At 29.3% G+C, this 19,337-nt stretch overlaps 1 long non-coding RNA gene across 1 annotated transcript in view; it reads right to left on the bottom strand.

The window, feature by feature from the left end:
* The window catches only part of LOC129958837 (uncharacterized), a 50,610-nt gene extending 47,065 nt beyond the window's left edge, over positions 1-3,545 (bottom strand). Inside the window, exon 1 of the long non-coding RNA XR_008783329.1 lies at positions 3,276-3,545. This is a non-coding gene — a long non-coding RNA (uncharacterized LOC129958837). The remainder of the gene's footprint in view (positions 1-3,275) is intronic.
* Between the last annotated feature and the right edge of the window lie 15,792 nt (positions 3,546-19,337).

Here is a 19,337-nt window from a genome sequence, read left to right as displayed (position 1 = left end):
TGCCTGTTCGATATCAAACCATTCTCCATATAAAATTTCAAACAAGCATCCTTTCCGAACTTCATCAAATCTTAATTATATATATATATCGCTCCCCTTCATGCATTCTGCAGGTTCGAAATACTCTTCCATCCCATTTACTTGACATCCATTCTTGCACAATTGCCATCATAAATTATGAAGGGAACCAACCGTTAGAACACCAAAAGAATTACTAGAACTGCGAAGAATTCCATTGCAGCTGTCTTTGAAAGTGAGAATGCAGACGATTTCATAAAGTAGGAATTCAGACGATTTTTAAAGCGCATACTGACAATTAAAAATTACAAAAGAATAAATATTTTCTATTCGTATTCACATTAAAAAAATAATATAACTTAATTATAAGCTTAACTTTATTAAACTTTTAATTATAATAAAAAACAAAATTAAAATCGCTAATCTATATTTTTTTAATATTTTTAATTTAACATTTTTCAAAATATAGTAGTTCATGTACAACTCAACCATTGCAAAAAGTAATAAAAACAGCATTAGGGTTGCGAGAAGAGCTTTCCAATGGGTTGTCATATGGGCGACAAACTCAGGGGCACACTATTCTTCACTACATCCCATGTCGCAAAATTGCAAGAATATTAAAGGTTCAAATATCATTTCTAGTGACAACGTAAAACTCGCGTACAACATCCTTTTAAGATTCTGAATAAAAACTTTAAAATAAAGTCATTCAGTTTCATATGAATCATTTCATTACAGATTGTTTTAAAAATCTGGTCATTTAAAGAGGTCAAGTATAAACATGCATTTGATTCATTCATATCAATCAATAGTAGAAGTTGATTCTAAAAGCTAAGTAAGTTTCAAGTCATTTTTGTAACTTGTAAATCGAAATAAAAGTAAATTACTAAAACGACTATCTACTTAAGTTGTAAAATTTACATCACTATCCAATAAAATAATTTTTCGTAAGAGACGTTGTATGCAATAGATTTTGCAGTTAATGGTCGTTGGTTTATATAGCCACGAAAAATGGTATTCTAACCCTTAATATTTTTCAATTTTGCGACCTACAGATATTTGACTAAAAGTGATCCCATTAACAGAGAAGAAAAATGAGATGTTCTTGTCATAAAATATCTGTATAAGGTAAAACAGCAAATATCAATAAATTGTCGGCATGCAAAAAATGTTACAAATTTACAAGAACATTTTATACTGTAATAGAGATGGCCTTTTCCCTTCTACAATTATTTTAGCTGTATACCGATGACACGAGTAAAGTTTGTTATGCAAATATATAGTTTATTCATCACGAATATGTTATCTTTTTTGGTGGAAATTCTTAGAAACCTTTGAATTGTAATTGACATATAATTATATGCTACATTTGCACATATATATATGCAAGCGATTGCTTTAGACATACTGATTATCTTTCATATCATTACACTTTAATTATTCATTTTTATTAACCAACAGAAAAATGATTCATCCAGCCGATTGTACTGAAATCTACAGAAATGTATTTTGAGAAATTCTAATGAATTACAAATCTTTAGTGAATAATTTCATAATGTTCTAAATTAAACTACTTAGCCTACCTACTACTTTTTGGTATTCCATCTCACTGCAAATTTTTCAATTCAATATACTTACATAACAATCTAAACAAATATGTTTTTGGTATTCTAAAGGTGCTATAAAACTCAATTTCAATTCCATTCCAAAATACAATAAGGGCGGGGGGGGGACAGAAAAAGAAAATGTATAATTCACCAAGTTCAAATACATATACAGATTAATTGGTCTGTATATTTTTATACACTGACATTACACAGGCAAAAACTAAAAAAAAAAAAATCATAGGATATTGAGATCTGGCAACAAATACTAAGAAATAAAATAAGTATGACTAATTGAACAATAAAACGAATGATAAACAAAATATTTTGAATTATTATATAAAAGAAAAAAAACATTACGAAAAAGAAATTCGCGAATTCCATTCAAATGTGCCGTCAGAGACCAAAATGCATTTCACAACGCCAAAATTTAATTTTTAATAAAATATATCATATTTTATCATTTAACACACTAATATACGAGTATAAATATTAAATGCACTAATATTTGCCGTAAGAGAAACTCCAATGCGAATCATCCGAGTGCTTTTTTTTTCCAAAAAAATAACAATAGTCTGACGCACAATTTTCAGGTTATTTTAATTTCGTAGGACAAATTACACAAACCTTAAAAGTGTAATTGTATCCCGATGGCATATATTTTTTTTAAAAAACTAAACAGCAAAAAATTTAACTCATTTTTATAAAATAAGAAAAACGATAACCAAGAAATCACATCTGAAAATAATTGATAAAAACAGCCATTCACTCATTATTGAATTGTACTCGTTTTATTTTTCATCTGATGTACTCGGATACGAAAATTCGCATTAAATGAAATTTAATGATTATCGTCAATAACAAGAGCAATCCGTTTTAATCATAGCATGCTCTCGAATATGAAAGTATAATGCGTATCAGAAAAGGTGACAAAGTAAAACCACACATCACGACTTCAGGATTTTTCACAATTGATAAATTAACAGAAAATTATGTGACAATTTAATGAAAAATAAATGACAATACATTTCACTATCTTTGAAGATTCAAAGAGTACCATTTAAAAAAAATTCCATATTTTTATTTTTCAAAACATAAGTGAGAAATTTTAAAAGAGCTTAACACGATTCTTGGTACATTAATTTTATATAAATCGCAAATAATCAGCACATCATGTCAAGATTTTAAAATTAATTACTAATGTCATGCATATAAATACAATAAAATAAATGCATGAATAAAATTGGATAATTTTCTTCCCTAACGATAAACATTTCATTTCAAATTCCGATTATTTCCAATGATTATAAAATTACTACATTTAAATTAATTTTGTTACATTTAATTTTTAATAATCAAAGTAATCAAACATGGGTTTTAAACACAATAAACTTAATGTCTTTCCTTGAAAGACGTACAGTCGTTCTTTACTGTCCATGCAAGAATAACTTCAATTTTCTCCAATACCTATTAATTACACATTTTTAGTCTTAAATTACATCTAGCAATAAAAATTGCATTCAGTTATAAAAATTATTAAATAATCAATACATCAAACACTTCTGTATCCGATACTTATTAAAAAAATCGCAAAATTAAGAAGCGTTATAGCAACCATCAAAGAACTAAGACAAGAAAAATGTTAAAACTTACCAAATACGCATGCAAGAGAACGTCAAGATGGCCGGTAATTTAGAAGTTCGAAGATGCCATTTTTTCTTTTCTTTGTCCAATATTTTAGCAAATCCACAGAAGATTAAATTAATCTTGATGTCTCTTGATTGTTTCAATTGATAATTAAAGACCTATTTCTTGCATTCCTTGGGAGATCAAAAAAACTTGAACAGAAAAAAATTGCATAGCATTTCCAAATTTGAAATTGAATCGGAATACACGAAACGAACAGAATATCTGCGACATTTCTCCCACCACCACAACATAACAAAATGATTAAAAATGCGAAAGCAAAGTGTAATGCGCAGACAATATGTTAATCAGAATTTTGACGTCATAGTTTCCAGAAACTTCTCTCAAATTCAGCAAATGGTTTTCAAAGATGATAAAGCATACTGAAATCTGCATCACATATTATCCAATCGGGAACGAGTGATGTTTTCAAAGAATATTTTCTAATATCCGTCTGGTTTTTTTGCATAAATGTTTTTTTAATCAAATTAAATGTTTATCACCTATTTGAATGTAGAACAAACTTCTGAGCTACATTCTCGTCGGTTTGGCGAAATTTGTTTTCAAAAACGTGGCCAAAATATCTTTCTGCATTTCATTTTATGAAGAATTTTTGTGTTTGATAAAAAATCGTTTTCAAGTTCACGATATTTTAAACTTAATTAGGAAATATAATGCAATCTAATAATTATTAAAATTTAATAAAAACACAACATTTTAGTTCAGATCAAATTCATATGCTAGACAAAAAAATAAAGAAAGAAAGGAAATTCGGGATTAATAGCTGAATTTTTTTTTTTCTTGACTACGCAATAGAATTTTGTATAACAAGAATTTGCTATATTTCTTATTAAAATAAGGGAGTTTATCTTTGTATCACTTAATTACTAATCATCTTTCAACTTTACATAAAATTCATTGAATTTTCAGATGTGAATAAATATCAAAATAATATATCAGACCGATTGAGCCTAATTTAATATTTTAACCTTGCCTCGTAGTTTGCGATTGCATATGCTAATCTTATAAATAGCTCAGTTATGAAATTAATTCGGGATGTGAAAGCAAAGAAAGTCGATACGAGGGGTGCTTTTTTAACTTGTGGCGGATTGGTATGAGTGACGGATTAGTATGAGAACCTGGGACCTTGTGGTTCGCAGTCTGTTGAAATCACGTCCGGGTCACCAATGTGGCGGATTGGTATGAGTGAGGGTAGAACCTGGAACCTTGTGGTTCGCAGTCCAGTAACATGACCATGATACAAAAGCAATTGCTCATGCGACGTAGTTGTTAACTGGCTTATAAACTTTCACCACAAACTGAGATCGGTTAATAAGAATAACACCTATACAAATAATCCTTCCAAATCATAACAATGTTAAAACAACAGTCCGATTTTCCATGTTGAAAAATGCGATTTAAAAATAATTTTCATACGAGTTTGGGCCACATTATATATATTAACAGGAGTCAGATGTCTGAAAGCTTTAAAGAGTGCGTGAGATGCACAGAATGGATTATTATGAATATTTTCAATTTAACTTACTATGCAATTTCTTTTTTTACTTTCTCATATAAGGCGCATAAAAAAAGGAATGCTGAAATATTGCCAAAAAATTCGCCTACGAGATTTTGACGAATCACCACCACATTTTCAATCTAACCGAGTTTGAGTTCAGTTCAGCTCAGTTATATTAACGTCCCGTTTAAAGCAACGCTAGGGCTATTTTGGGACGGACCTCGTAAATTTGAGCCTCAGTCAGATGACGAGGACGACACTTGAGCTAGCACCCCCTTCTCCACACCATGCCACACCAGCGGGAGGACGTTTGGTCATGACGAATTTAACGTGCAACAGATCCCCTTACACGACGGTTCTTCGGTGGAATCGGGACACAAACCTGAAACCCTCCGGTTCCGAAGCCGAGACCTTACTACCAGGCCACCGTGCCCCTTCCCCGAGTTTGAAAAACATAAATTCGAAATTATGTTTGTCTGTATATCTACAAATACAATAATTAAAAAAACATTTTAAACTAGATGGATGAAATTTGTTATTTGGTCTTTACACCAAATTTGTAGATTATTTTTTATCAAATTTTAAGCGAAATACATTTTTAGGGAATTTTTCTGCCTACTTGCCTGCATATTTACAAAACGCAGCGAGTGGGAAAAGTAAAATTTGTATACAATCTCACAAATTTATACACAAGCTGAACTGTAAATTGATATAAAATTTAGAAACAAATCTGAACAAGTTTGACCGTCTGTAGACCAGCAAATCCGCATGCATGTAAACACGATGACTGAGAAACGCAACAACGTAGATAAACTGAAGAGAGTTTATGATTCTGCTACTAAAACTGTAGTTTTGTGTCCAATTTTGTTGTCAATCTGTCGACAAAGAAAAGCACAGAATGGACACTTAGGTGCAGGATTCTAAATATATACTTGTGTCTCCTTGATCTAATTTTTATGTGCAAGGGGATGAGGATAATATAAAATCGTTATTTGGGCGTATACGAGATGTTTCGGAGAAACCACACCGCTGATTGTTTGGTTAGCTTCTGAGGGTAAAGACTCCTGAGCACCCGAGGGCAGAAGTCTGACTTCTAGCTCAAACAAAGATAGCACACACACACACTTGCTTGCAGAACAACTTTTTACGGGGAGGGGGGGGGCTCATTCACGCACCTCGCTGAGAAAACACAAGGAAGAGAACAACCATGCCCGAACTAGGACTCAAACCCGGAAAGCCTAGATCGAGGGGAAGACGCGCTACCCCTAGGCCAGGACGCCGGCTTGTAGTCCTTTTTATAAACAGATTACATTTCATTTCTGTGGTTAAACTGAACTCGTTTTGTTGTGTCTTTTTCGATTTATATAAGAAGTTAATAAGTTTTTTGAAGATTCTGAACCGGTATATGCCACCAAACAAAAAAAGTGTTTTTTATGGTTCTATAAAAATAATTTTTTCTTTGAATAATTTTTCGATAATTTTACAACTTTTTTTTAAGTGACCGTAAGATTGTTTGCGTTTGATATGCTTATATGTAACAACTTACATGCAAAAAAAATCTCTTGCAAACGAAATATTTTTATCTCCTTCATCTTAGTAAATGATAGCCACTATTGTTACACATAAATACGTGCACATTTCACATCTCCACCTATATAACCGGGCCTAATTAAACCAAACATCTACATTTAATACTTATGACAAAATTGGCATCAATTTTTCTAAGCGCAAACAATGACTAAACATCCAATTAAATGGAAATTAACCAAATATCGTCGTTTTTACTGCATCGACTTCGAAACAAATACCACAAGAAATATTTTTCTGCAATCGCAAAATCAAAAGTTTTGTCTTTTCAATAAAACCAATTCCTTCCAATGAAGTTTTGCTTAAATTTTTATTCGTTCTATAACATTTCATAAATGATTTGATAGATGCAAACGGTTTTGATATAAAGAAATTTGTATGTATTTGTTTGTACTATTGGTAAACAACAATGAGAATTAGAAATATCCATAATTTTAATACTACTATTTTACTTTTTAAATACTTTGGCAATTTTTTTATAGATTTTAAAAGACAATATATACAATACTTGTAAAAAACTTTTTTTTGTTGATGAAGAACAAGAATAACACGAAAAACTATTGCTAGAACTCATTGGCAAAATTCTGGAAGAACATAAGAAAAAGAAAAAAAATTAAAGTAGATTATTAACATTTTAAATCAAAAACAAACTGTTAGTCTGATTTATTAATATGGAGCAAATTAATTTTTGGCATTTTAAAAAAGTCATCTGATTAAATTAATATTGTCATTTTAATTTAAAAAAAACTTTCAATCGATGAAAAAATTACTTTTTTATAAAGTTTGTACACAAAAATAGTTTTTAAAGTTAAAAAAACACATGAAAATTATTTTTATCCTAATCAAAACTGAATGTGTTAATTAGTTTCATTTAAAAATGTAATTATTTAACGACGATTTCTAATTTTTTACAGCCGTTTCTGTTTCTAAATACAAATTTGTAATAAGGGAGAAAAAAATTAGTGAGTAGGATGCGAGAGAGAAAAGCTTATATCTGCGTATTAATTCCCTTTTTTCAAGGTTATAAAAACACGAATCCAGCTGTTCGGCTGCGAGAGGCTGTGATTGCACTAGCTCTTTTATCTCTATATTACTTGCATGGGGTCGAATCAAACCAGTTTTGCTTATCTTTATGAGATGTCACAAAATTTATATGTATTCCATCTCGCAGTGAATTGTTACATCAATTGCCTTTCTTTTGGAAACACGGAGTCAATTTAACTTCTAATATACAGTCACTCAAAAAAGTATTGGGACACTTGGCGTGAATAACTACAAAGCTATTTATAAAACTATTTATCATATTAAAATATAAACAAAGTAAATCAATAAATATTTTAACATTTGGTGTACAATTTGTAAGGAAAATTTATTTGGTATTTTAGAATTATAATTTGATATAACTTTCCAAATATAATTCAAAGGCAAATAAGAGTCAAAAAAAGTATTGGGACACTTTTAAATTGAGAAACTCAGCAAATATATAGCACATCAATAAAATTGAATTTAATACCACTTTTTTTAGACTGTAATTTTAAACTTAAAAATTTCAAGGAATAAGAATGCTTATAGAAAAAAAGTGGAGAAACAAAGATATATCGGTTGATGTGCGAAATCTTGTAATAGATCACTGAAAAACTGGAAAATCAGTTCTCTGTATAGGACATATCTTGAAATGGAGTAAGTCTACTGTTTCTAACCTTAGTCACAGGTTCAAGAAAACAAAAGGTATTCAAAACAAGGAAAGATCAGGGAGTCCAAGGACATTTAATGAAAGTGAAAAGAGGTAGATTGTGATATAAATTCACTTTAATTCAAAAACTAGAGCAGTAAAATTGACTCTGCAATGAAAAAGTAAGTTTGGAAAATCTATAAATCTTGAAACTGTCAGAAATATCTTAAGAAAACAAAAATATCATGGCAGAATACCTCAAAGAAAGTCTTACATCAGCAAAGCAAATCGACAAGCTAGGCTGGCCTTTGCTAAAAGTATGTAAAGCAGACAAAAGAATTTTGAGAAAATGTAATTTTTGTTGATGAAAGCAAATAAAACAATTTCGAATCGGACGGCAAGCAAAAAGTTTGGCGGAAAACAAATGCAGCAATGCATATCAAAAATTTATGGCCAAATTTAAATCAAATATGGAGGTGGCAATCAAATAGTCTAGGGTTGTATGACAAGCACTGTTGCCGGGTAATTACATTTTTTTTTGATGGAATGATGAATAAATATGTCTCCCTTGACATTCTCAAGTGAAATTTAAAGCAGAGTGCAAGCGAGTTGGGAATCTGAAGACATTTTAAGATAGACCAAAATAATTATCCGAAACATATTTATAAGTTATGCTGATATTTACAAGTTATGGGTCCTCTACCACTGTCCCCACTTAGTGTTATTAGGAGCCCTGCACAAAATCCAGACCTGAACCCAATTGAGCATGTGTGAGATTATTTGCAGCAAAAACTGTATGAACATCAAATTTCTAACAAGCAGGATTTAAGAAAACATTTGGTCGAAGAGTGGGCCAAAATCGATGGATCATTTTGCAAAAAACTGTTCCAATCCAAGCCAAATAGTCTACGGGAGATCATAAAAACAAGGGCGGCCTAAAAAAATCTTTACCAAATTGTGTGAAGATTAAAATGCCTGAAACATTACTACGCATAAAACCTTTTCATGTCAAGCTAATAAATTTTTATTCTTTGCCTTATAATTAGAATGTGTATTAGAATTTAATCTTAAAAGTTGTTCTCCCAGCTTATAAAACAGGTCAATATATATTTTAAAGTCGATTCTTCTAAATGGTTGTATGCAAATTTTATTTGGCTTTGCTTGTTTGCGTTTTTTTATACCAGAGCGATATCTGTATAAACAAACTGCGTAACTTTTTATATACTAACTCTTGTTTATAAGATATGATATTAATATTATTTTCATTAATACATTAAACTAAACTTAGGTTAGGAACCTTAAATTTTCTTTATAAATTTTAGAAAGCATTTTAATTTGTCGAAAAATAAACACCTGTTTGATTTTTCATTTATTTAAATTTATTATGTAGTTTATCCAATGCCCAACTCTCTCTCAGGATTTTAGCTTTACAACTTCCTTATTAAGATTTTTAAAAATCTCGAGATTCAGTTTACAATTAGTCTAATAATTTTTAACATTTTGCATGGAATTTAATTTAAATTGTTGCATGAAATAAAAATTGTTCATAAATACTTTATGAACAATTTTAATATTTTATATAATTGAATAAATCATGAAAATACAATTTTTGTTTCTTATCTATGAAGTATTCATTCTACATTTGACTATTCTCCTGATAAGAAAGCCGCCTTTCCTATTCTAACATGAAAGAAAAATTTCAACAGTAATAGATAAATCATATTTTTGAAATTCCCCTCGCTTGCTTTTGCCTGCCATACAGAATTGTATATACCTCCGAATCAGCATATTTAAGAAATGTTTATTGATTCTCTTCCCACATTCAGATGCAGATGGTTGTGACTCACACACATCACAGCTGCTTCTCATTAATTATTTTTTTGATTCGGACAGATGAAAAAATGTTACTGAGTGCTAATTCAACAGTTTATAATTACTCGAAAATTGTAAACTGATAATGTAAGAATCTTTATTTCAGCTAATGCTGTGTTTTCCAAAATTCCTCGAACTATGCATGTATTTTATCGTATATTTTTTGATTAGCTTATTTTTTATCCCTTTGGTGGCTGATTGGTAAATACTCCAAAATTTCCATACTACACACACACACACACACACACACACACACACACACACACACACACACACACACACACACACACACACACACACACATATATATATATATATATATATATACATAAATCAACAAATAATTTCTGTTTAATTTGTAAATATTATTATAAAGAACTTTTAATTAATGAATATAACTCTAATGCAACTTATATGTTAAAGAACACCGGGAAAAAGGAATTAGATAAAAGAATGCTAGCTTTCGCAAAAAAAAAACAACCAAAACTAAGACTTGCTCTCTTAACTATCCTTATTTATTCCCAACAGTTAAATTTCATAATAATCCATTAAAATTCAGATTCGTAACCTGTAGCACTGGCAATTATAATTACTATATGGGTAAACATTTCTTTAAATACTTAAAAATTATCCTGGACAAAATAAAAAATGAAGACAACTTTATTATTTCTAGTAACAAAGAAGTATTGGATTTCTTAAAGATAACAACATTAATAAACTTAATACTTTTGATTTCGAAAATTTATACACTAATCTACCTCATGAAAAATTAATAAAGGTCTGTACTTTTATATATGACGAATATTTAAATGAAAATATCATTCTTAAAAATAACTGGCTTGAGTTATGTAATTTTAATATTACTGAAAATTACGTGTTCAATGGTATTAATTTTTATAAACAAGTCAAGGACATTCCAATGGGAACATCTTTCTCAAGTGCTTTAGCTAATATTTTCCTGCATTACTATGAGAAAAAAATAATTAAATATAATTTAATAAACGGGTGGAGATATATTGATGACCTACTTTTGATTAACTTCGACAATACTAATATTATTACTAATTGCTATCCAAAAGATTTAATTTTAAAAGATACAAATAAAAATCAACTTGAGGCTACCTTTCTGGATTTAAAAATCGAAATTGCTAATGATAAAACAATAGTTGGTATATACGATAAAAGGGATGATTTCAACTTTAAAATAACAAAACTATGTAACTACCATTCCAATCTAAACTCTAAAATTTTCAAAATTCTAATTTCCTCACAAGTTAACAGGATCAAAATGGTTTGCAATAATAAAAATTCTTATATTGAAACATCAAACAACCTCCTTAAAAATTTAATTAAAAATGAATTTCCTAGAAATTACTGTAATGTCAATTTTTTAATTAAACAAGGTGTGGTTTGGGATTAATCCTTTGGCTTAAATAAAAATAGAACTTTCCTTGCATATTGGATCACTCAATAGATAGCGCTGGGAGCCTACATCTGTTTACATAATTTACCGTTAGTTTTTTTTAAAACAGGGAATCACAATCGATGTTTAAAGTTTCCTTGACTGTTGATGGTATGTCCTGGCCTTTTCGTTTTTAATTTTAATTTTAGTGATATTTTTTGTTTTTATTGTTATTTTTGTTATTGTATTTTTACTTTGTTGTGGTTATTTTCTTCTAATTTGTTGTTTTGTATTTCTTTCTGTTAAAATGGTATATCTCTTGAGCATAATTTCAGGGGATTTTCGGGTCACGAGGAATCATTATTAGACAATGTCTGTATGTCCTCACAGAAAAAAATCCCTTTCTTTGAATCCCTGCCTGAGGGTGACCCTTGAAAAAGTCTTCAGGCCGGATTCTTTTTTTATATTTTTTATAATTTTTTTGGTTTAATATTTATTTGATTTTTTGTTTTTCCTATTAACTTGATTCTAATACTTATATATATATATATATATATATATATATATATATATATATATATATATATATATATATATATATATATATATATATATATATATATATTTACGTACATTTAGCTACTGTATGATTCGAAGGAGTCTTGAAAGTTTATAAGAATAGTGATGCCATATTTAAGTTAATTGTTATCAATAATTACATAAAATTATGTTTGCGATTGTTACTAATATAGGATGTAAGTAATATTTTCTCTGTCACTTAGATAGCAACTAATCTAAATAATATGTAAATCTATCCTTAATCCTACGTTATAAACACTTGAATTAAAATAATTTCAAATCTAAGTAATGGAATATTTTTACCGAATTAAGATACCTCTTTTGCCAATTTGTATCCAGTTTTACACCTTTTTGGTAAACTCTGAAAAAAAAAAAAAAAAACTACGATTTCTAGGCAGAAAAAACGAAGACAAAGTTTAGCCACTTCTGTTGAAATTATTTACTGAAGCTCTAATCGTATTCCTACGGTTAAATGTTGCAATTATATTCTGCGAGTTTAGAAAGAGAATTCTTCAGAAACTATTTTTTCTCTTACAAATAAATCTAACTGTTCAAAATTTTTAATGTTTACGATTACGGAAAACAGTATATATCATTCAAATTCGAACTCGCTCAAAGAAACTGAATCTATTTTGGCTTATCCGAGCAATTCGACACTTCATGCATGATTTATCATAGGAAAATAAATATTTCAAAATAAAAATAATCAGTTTGCATTACTCATTCATCGTCTAGTTCAGATATATAGTATATTAAAAGTGACTATTTTGCAAAAATGAATTCAATTTATTTTACATATATCAAAAATTGAGAATTCATCAAAAGATATTTTTTAATTAAAAATAATTAAATTCCTTTGTATTTTTATCACGAATTAATTTTTTAATATGGGATTGTAGGAATATATATATATATTAATATGAGAATAATTTAGTTAGAAAAATTTGAGCCAATACAGGAAATAACATTCATGGACAGTAATTAAAACAAAATGTTGAAGAAGTCAAATTTAACTTTAACCTTTTTTACTTTCTCTTACACGAAAAAAATATAAAATATGTGTCAAAAGATATGTATTGAAAATCAAATATTATATATATAAAAAAATTATTTTGTCAAAAAATTAGAACTTAAGATGTTGACGAATTTTCATGCTTCTGAATCTGAAAAACCTATTATTGTAATCCTGTCTCTATAGGTACACGATAACTCAAGAATGTTTTGAGCTAGATGGATGAAATTTGGATGGTATATATTTTTTGTATATTTTTGCATTTGTATTTTTTGTATTACAAATTTGTATACTTTTATTAAATTTTGACAGAAGTTCATCCACAGGAAGTCTGTCTGTGCGGCTTCCGAATAAAAGTGAACTTGATAATTGCAGAAAGTAAATAGATGAATATAATTTGGAACAAAGTTTTAGTAATAAAACATATATACTTATTAAATTTTGATCCAATGTTAAAGAATCGACCGTCTGACCAGTAAATTCTCATGCCCTGCATCTAAACACAATAAATCAAAATTACTTTAACGGAGATAAATTAAATTTGGTATATAAGCTTGTCATTTATATTGTAGTTTAGTGCCAAATTTTTATTTCATTCCGTGGATTAAATGACTTACAAATGCACACTCAATTTTCTTCGCTGTACTTTGAAGCACAGAACGCTTATGTGTGGGGCACTTAGAAACAAAAATCTGAGCAGACGTGGCTCTCAAAAAACCACTCCTGCCTAATTTCCATTGTATTTAAACCATATATTGTTTGAAATTGTTGAACAATATTTTTATAGTAAGATTTTTATTCTTTTAGACGACTTCAGACAGATTTAAGAGCATTTAAAAACATTTTTCGACAAATTTGTTTTCTTAGATAAAACTGAATTTAAAAAAAAATCATTTAAATATTGATCTGTGAAAATTTTTGTCAGTTTATCCCTTCCATATGACACCTGTAATTTAAAAATCATAAAAATTTTGCTCACATTATAGAAAAACATACTTTTTTTAAAAAAAAGGGGAAAATATCTTTATTTTTGTTTATGCTAATCATTTAATACTTTATCAAAATCAACAACGCAAATTAAAATTAGATCACAAAAGAAAGTTCCTTGAGAATTAAATAAAGGAAAAATTGCGCACTTTGTGGACGGATTTTTCGCTTTCTTTTCATCTTTTACATTTTAAATTTAAACTGATGTTCATTTTTATTGTAACTGTTAGGATATTTGTTAGCATTTATAAGTAAAATTGTTATAATATTTGACTATATATTTGGGATTGCTAAAAAAAAGCATTACCTATATTTTCAGCCTTTGTATTGGTTTTTAAGGAAGATCCAATGTTCTCGTAAGACAGAATTTCTTGATTTTATTATATACCTCTGAACAAAGGATTCCCAAACTTACGATCTTCTTTTTGAAATCGGATCTCTTAAGATCCCCTTTATCTTCGGCGTGTTGAAACTTTGTAAAGACGAATAGCACGAGTTCTTTTAAAAGTTTTTATGGGGGCGGGGAAGGGAGGAACATACTTTAAAAAAAACTGACTTCCGACCCACAATTTGAGAGCCCCGCTTAAAGCAAAAATATAGCTCAAATTCAGCATACGATGTGTACTGATGCATATATGTTTCATTTTGCAACTTAGTCTTTGTGAAATTAAATCTGAAAAATGTTTAACGAACAAAATGTTTTAAATTGAAAATTCATAATTTCATTTGGTTTTTCCTATCGTCTGAAATCTTGAAAAACACGTTCTTTTACATTTTTCCTGAAGATTCCTAGTATTATTGTATTATAATATTGCACGGATGATGTGTATATACATGACAATGGCCAAATTAAAGTAATCTTTGTCAAACTGTCTGGTATACTTTTTTAATTAAGCATTATCTCTCTTCGCCTGCACATAAGATTATGCACCAAGACTGTGAACACCATGAGTGTTCAGATTTTTATATACAGAGTCCGATACTTAAGAGTTGCGTGCGTCGTCGTAAAGTAAAAGTATTATAGTAAACAAAGTATGCACTTGAGCATTAATTATATGGCTTAAACGAACAATAATTACAAAATATCGATCTTTATCGTGAATCTAGTGTGCGATCTTTGGCATTTTTTGACGATAAATCACTGTCATGCTTTTTATACACAATCGACATTTAACTGTCTGGTATATATTTTGCATGTCTTTTTTCTGACCGAATGAAAACAAAATTTTACAAATACTTATAATTGCAGTCACAAGATCGCATGCCGAATGCTATTGATTTAAACTACTACGTTTTTGGACTATTGCGTTTACATGAATTTGAAAATATAGACCAACAGACGGTCGATCCTTTCTTAGATTTTATTCGAAACATCTCTAATATTCAGAGTTTATTCCTGTGTTCAAAAACTATTAAGCGGGGGTATATATGGGGAAGAGATGAGTCGTTCCCCTCCTGCTGCTCATTTAAAAGTCTAATTTTCTAAATAATATGGTTGTGAGATTCTCTATAATGTACAATTTGCATCATTAATAATATTAGAATCATGAACAAACAATAATGGTGTTTCCTTTTTAGAAAAAAATTCATATTGAAGAAGATTTTATTCTGACAATCTACTCTGGTTCTATCGATTTACCTTCCATTCAAAATTCTGCTATATATAATACAAATATTGAAGATGCAGTCTTCTTTATTTTGTTCCATATCGTACATGGAAATGGGAAAATAATAAAAAGAGAATGGATAAATTAACAGTTAAAATAATGTAAAAACTTTCTTCATGAGAAAATTCTAGCTTCTTAAAAATTATATAATTTCCAGTCAGGCAATACCTAATTCATTGGTTCCATTACAAATGTCGGCGTCCTGGCCTAGGGGTAGCACGTCATTCCCGCGATCTGGGCGTCCCGGGTTCGAGTCGAGGTTCGTCTATTCTTCGCCCTGTGTTCTATCTATGAGGTGTGTGAAACAGTCCCTCTGTGAAAAGGGTTTGTGCAAGTGAATGTCACCTTCATACGAGATAGATGTCAGACTTCTGCCCTCGGGTGCGCAAGGGATCTTTGCCTTCAGAAACTACTGCGTCCCCTTTACGTGGTAACGCGAACACGACATCATCATCCAATACCAATCATTTGCTGATACACGTTGCTTTTTCCTTTTACATTGTTTTAAATCGTGAAATAATCAAACTCTTTCAATTATTTAGATTTAATTTGAATTTAGAGTTGAATGAGGAAGAAACAAAGAGAAAATGCAAAATGTAACTTTAATAGTATATTAAATAAATAAAATCCTAGAAAAAAATTCCAGAAATCTTTCTTTGATTCAAAATAATATTTCATATAAACTTACCCTTTTTATTTTTTGCTAGTTAAAAAATGAAGATAAAAAATGTCGTTTGCAACAAAATAGCTGAAACGAAACGAATTATTTTGTCATTAATATTAAATTTATTAATTGTATATTTATTTTGCATTTTAAACCGTTAGGTATCTCTGGCCTTGCTGACGTGAATAATTATTTATAATCATTGGACAAAGTATAGATTTACACAACAATTAAATGAAAGTCGCAATTTACCGCAACATTTCTGTTGGTCATACTTCCTTCTTCAAATAGAAATGCCGCTTTCATTGAGCAAATTTTCACTTTTGTGTTTATTTAAATGTAGTCCTAATAATTTGTCATTAGTCTTATATTTTCTATTTCAAACAATGCCGTCTCACTTATATTATATGTCCTGCATTTGTGAAAAGAGACTTTCAACACCTGGAAACGTGATTTGTTTCGAAATAAATGGAGTCTAGACATTTCTGAAATTAAAGGGAGAAATCTCTTTCGAAATATATTGTCTTGGTGTGGAAAATGCAATTTTAAATTCCTAACGCTTTTAGCTAAGGTAGACGAGTAACGCTATTTTTAGCTCGTAATTGCAAAAGAATATTCTGATTGCCGAAATATCTGATTAAAACATTTAAGTGATGCGAAAAACGAATACGAATTTTTATCGAACTTGAAAAAATATTCAAACAGTTCTTATTATAAATAATAATAATTAAATAATAAATATAATATAATAAAATATCCAAAATAAAAGAGATATACATAAATATCGGGAGATAGAACTCTCAAAATTAGAAAATTAACTGTATTTTGTAAATGCTTAAATCGAATATCGGCCTTTAGTAATTTTTTTTTCAAACTGAGAGTTCTATAATCATAGAAAGGGGAAAATAATCAAATAGAACAAAGAATATAAAAAAAAGAAAAGAATTCAAGAATGCAGCTGCACATCCAGTCATTCTGGAAAGCATTAGAATTTGCCCCTTACTTATAGTTGTGGAATACGTTGAAAGGCAAAATTGCAATTTTTCTCTTAAAATTTTTAAAAACTCATATCTAGCGGTCAGTCAAAGCTATTTTGCTCCTCCGTCTATCCTAAAACTTGCTTTCTTTACTTGCCTTTCTTGTTTCTGCTTTTATCTTTCTGTATCCGTAATTTTTGTTTTGTTTTACCGTTTATGTTACTCAGATTGCAACACAGTTCATTTTTGCTAGAACTTTTATTTTTAATAAGATCTAGATTTTTTTATTTTTGCTAGAAACATTTAATCGTTAAATGATCAATTTCTAATTCTTAATACAAATTGAGGTTGTTAACAACTTAAAGATTTAAAGAAAAAAATTCTTTGGATAATTTTTTTATTACTTGATTTTAAATAGTCATATCACCTCCGATTGATTTTGAAACTGTTTTCAGCAGGGAAATAAGATATTTCATTGTCTACGATAAAGATCAATCATTCATTTGCTATGCTCTTTGGTGTTTCATGCTAAAGCAGTAAACACCAAGTGAAGTTTTGCTTTGACAGATCTGGAATTTTGTCAAATTTAAGCTGCCACTTAAAATACAGACGAATAAAAGTCGAATATCTCAAATTCAATCTTCTTAATTCTAAAGTACCCAATAGCACTTTCTGCGAAATGATATAAAAGTTTTCTTGACCAGCATGGGTCAAATGTTCGGTCGAAAGCTTTAGAATAAGTTGGCGGATGTATAAATAGAACTTTAGGATCCATTTTAGAATATAAATATAAATATTAGCTTTTTAAAAATATATAGAGAGATGCAATATAAAGTATCTGAAAATAATACGTTCAGAGCTACTAAAAAGGCCATTTAGCATTTTAAACCTTTATTTAATCTCTTTTAAAAATATCTATGCCATCTTGAAAGGAAAGCTAAAAAGATGTTAACGCAGCTAACAGTTCTCGGCTAAGCTTTGATATACAATCAGTCATTATGCGCTTTGCGAGGCTACCAATTTTTCGGTAGCGCTTTGTTTGGAGTTACATTGCTGCCATTTTTTTACTACTTTTTGTTCTTTGCCGTTTTTTTTTTGTTTTTTTTTGGGTACATTCTATTTTACTACATTTATTTATCTATTTTTATATTTCTGTTAATTTGCTGCGGCGTTCATCGGAACTTTATGATTGGAAAAGCTATTGCTGCCGTTCGAGCCACATTTGGCCATTTTGCTAAAATTTGGCTATAAACTTTTTTTGTGTGTGAAAATGATTCTATATCAAAGCTGCTCTATGAAATTACTAGCCACCTTCGGCGACCAGCCGGTTCGCCAATTTTAATGTTTGTTAAAATTTTAATAATTAACTATTTTATGCAATTCCTACTTTAATAGCATCTTCATCAAAATATTTTAAAACTTCAAATTTTGATAGTCAAATAATTCACTCCTAATATTATAAACGCCTTCAGTCATAACGTTATATGTATCTCTCTAATTTTCTGTTAGCTCTCGTAGAATTTATATTTTAAATTAAAGTGGAAAGGATTAATCTGCAATTAATATATTAATATTTTTTACTGAAACAAAATATTTTTTTGTAATATGATTACTGAAAACAGTCACTGAGCGTTTAAACTTTATGGGCACTAAAGAATATCTTTCTTAATTTATGTAATATTTCAAGAATTTGACAACAAAGTTTTCTCAGATTCATCATGAACAGATCGATTAATTAACAATGTTTAATTTTAAATGCATCAAACACTAAGAAAATAAAATGAATCGTTTAAAATAATCGGTCGAAAACAGGTTGAAAAAAAACTACTTAAAAAACGATGGACTTAAAACTATATGCATATACAAAAAATATATAACTAACATAAATACACTTTAATTACAAAAGTATGCAACTAATCTAAAAATAATTTAAATCATCCGTTGATAATGGTTGTCATGTCAACAACCAGAACACAATGCGCATGCGTGAATTTTCAACGCCAGTTACGGTAACGCAAATGCGTGAGTTTTTCTACGCCAGTTGGGGTAACGCTATGCAGATTAGAAATTTTTAATTTCCTTTATTCGGTT

This window comes from Argiope bruennichi, chromosome X1, assembly GCF_947563725.1.
Source record: "Argiope bruennichi chromosome X1, qqArgBrue1.1, whole genome shotgun sequence".
NCBI lineage: Eukaryota > Metazoa > Arthropoda > Arachnida > Araneae > Araneidae > Argiope > Argiope bruennichi.
Note: the sequence above shows the minus strand (reverse complement) of the source record. Positions and strands in the feature narration are given on the sequence as shown.